Source organism: Vigna radiata, chromosome 6 (genome assembly GCF_000741045.1).
Source record: "Vigna radiata var. radiata cultivar VC1973A chromosome 6, Vradiata_ver6, whole genome shotgun sequence".
Lineage (NCBI taxonomy): Eukaryota > Viridiplantae > Streptophyta > Magnoliopsida > Fabales > Fabaceae > Vigna > Vigna radiata.
The window spans coordinates 36,356,589-36,359,210 of NC_028356.1; the positions used below are offsets into that span (position 1 = coordinate 36,356,589).

The following is a 2,622-nucleotide window of genomic DNA, read 5'->3' on the forward strand; positions in this document are numbered from 1 at the left end:
ACACACACACACACATATATATATATATATATATATATATATATATATATATATATATATATATATATATATATATATATATATATATATATATAGTATGAGCTATATAAATTTATGTAAATTTTATTTAATTATGAGAATTTGAATTATATGTGTCGATTGATTATATACTATGAGCTATATCTGATTTCCAAATTGTGGTGAATAGTTGACTTACGATTTTGAGAGGGGCTGGTGTAGGCATCTGAATCAACTGGACCAAGACCAGTTTCTTCTGCATCGTTCTCACATCAATAGCATTAGCATTCAACCACTCCCCTGTAACATCTATTCAAGCACAAGTTAAACATACTTGTTCATTTGGGTTTTTCTTTTAAAAATACTTTTAAGATGTAAAAAGATTAAAAGAAATTTTTGAATTTCAGATTAAAGTTTGAATAACTTAGTGATTAACTAAAGGAAATAAAAAGGTAAAAGAAAAAATAGTACCAATCAATAGGGGGACATCTTGGTAAAATGAAGGAAAAGGGTGTTTCCTTTTCGACAGAGTTACAGATTCAGAACCATATGCCCAAGCACTCAAAAGTTGAAAAACTCCATATATCATGAAAGATACCTAAACATTTAGAGTTACACATAACGTGTAATATAATAATAATAATAATAATAATAATAATAATAATAATAATAATAATAATATGTTTGATTACTCATTTGATTAAAAGCTGTACAGATTTTATCTTAGTTTTTATATTTAAAAATTGTTTATTTTAATTTTCGTGCCTATCATTTTAAAGCACGCATATATAAATTAGAGTTAAAAAATCAGATGCTGTCAAACACAGAAGAAAACTATATGAGCACATATATATAAATTAGAGTTAAAAAATCACCNTTTTCTATAACAAAATCATCAGAACGTGCACAGAGATGCCTTATTCCACTAGTTTTTCTTTGATTTTGATGTCACGGACAAGTGAAACTAAATCTGGTAAAACATTTAGCGTAAGAAACATGGATCAGTTAGCTACAACTGGACTGCGATGAAATATATGTCCAAGTTATTTTATCATTATTTACCAAACAACTGGACTGTTAATTCTTCATGTTACATGTTATATAATGACTTTTAATGTCTTATGACAAATGATACCAAACATATGATACCATGGGATGCACTTCAAAATTGACTAAAACATTCAAAATAGAAGGCTAAATCTACACCATCTACATTCTGACAACAGCACTCACCATAGAGATGGTTAAACACTACTTTTGTTGCTTGAATGACCTTTATGCAGTCCAAAAAAGTTGTGACAGTACTATGGGTATATGTCAGAGTAACTTCTCCAAGAGTTACTTGTACCCAATTAAAGAATTACGAAGTTCACCTCAACACTTCACGGTTCCCCTAATCAAGATCCCTGGCAAAAGAAGATATGTGAAAATTTAAGACAAGACAAGATATTAGATACAAAGGTTGAATATGGATTTTTGCAAAACATATAAAGATCTCTGTTAGCAGCGTGAGATGAGAACCTCAAAATCACAGCCAAAGAAGACCAAGAAACAAGTAGCTTATCAGGATGTCCAACTTGGATGCCACTTTGTTTTGTGTTAGGTATCCAACTTGGATGTCACCTTGTGAAAGGATAAGAACATTGAACACATTACTTCTTTTTGCCAAAAAATGCATCAAGAATGATGAAACTACATTAACTAAATTAAGTAGAACAGAGCCCTCCACATGTGATTATTGATGAATATTAATTATTTATGAATGGTGTTTACCATAGTTTTTCAACGAGGTGGAATTTGCACCATAACAGTTTATTTATGAATGGAGCGTATTTTCATCTTTCTCCAGTTGCCCAAAGCAATAAATTACCATGTTCACTGTTTCATACCTCTATGTCTGGAAACAGACACATACAATGACCGGAAAGTCAAGCACCTAAGAATAGGAAAGAACTGAAAACACAAGTGAGGATATTACTACTGGCAATAATAAGAGTAATAATATCATGATACACTTTTACATTCATTTGACACAGCATATAAGGATTAAATGGTCCAAAAAGTATAAAGTTTTATAGTTTTTCAAGAAAGAAGAGAGTAAAATATAAGTAAAGATAGTGTCAAATGAATGTAAAAAATTTAGGTGTGTTAAAGAATCATTTCTCCAATAATAACTCCTAAAATAATTGAACAATGTAGGTAAGTTGAAGCCGTGAGATCATAAAAGCTTACAAATATCACATTCGTAATTACAACAAAAAAAGTACTAATATGTCAGGTGCCCTCACAAATTCCACAATTGCACCTGCGGCCTCATTCTTGGCTTCACTCAGAACGTACACATCTTCTCCCGGAAAGGTCGCAAGATAATTGGTCAAGAAAGCATCTTTTGACACGCGGAGACAAAATGAGATGCGATACTAATTATTTATATTAAAAAATGGAGATTGAAAGATGGATAGAAGATTGTTGTCTCAAAGGATAACAGTACTACAAACCTGTTAGGGCATTGGAAGGAAAAAGAAAATTGAAACCATCGAGCTCCAATTCAACACCCATGGCAGGTTAGGGCATTGGAAGGAACTGTATTTTGTTTTTATAAAG

The 2,622-nt window shown here is 31.1% G+C and overlaps 1 long non-coding RNA gene across 3 annotated transcripts; it reads right to left on the bottom strand.

Moving 5' to 3' along the window:
• Positions 1–147: 147 nt before the first annotated feature.
• On the bottom strand, positions 148–2,040 carry LOC106764567. Of its 3 annotated transcripts, none has more exons than XR_002668095.1 (5): positions 1,792–2,040; positions 1,540–1,641; positions 1,252–1,424; positions 490–988; positions 148–274 (listed from the first exon to the last, which is right to left on the bottom strand). It is a non-coding gene; the product is annotated as an uncharacterized LOC106764567 (long non-coding RNA). The 3 variants fall into 3 exon arrangements; XR_002668094.1 differs by having other exon boundaries at positions 148–327; XR_001375938.2 differs by lacking the exon at positions 490–988 and having other exon boundaries at positions 239–274.
• Positions 2,041–2,622: the final 582 nt, after the last annotated feature.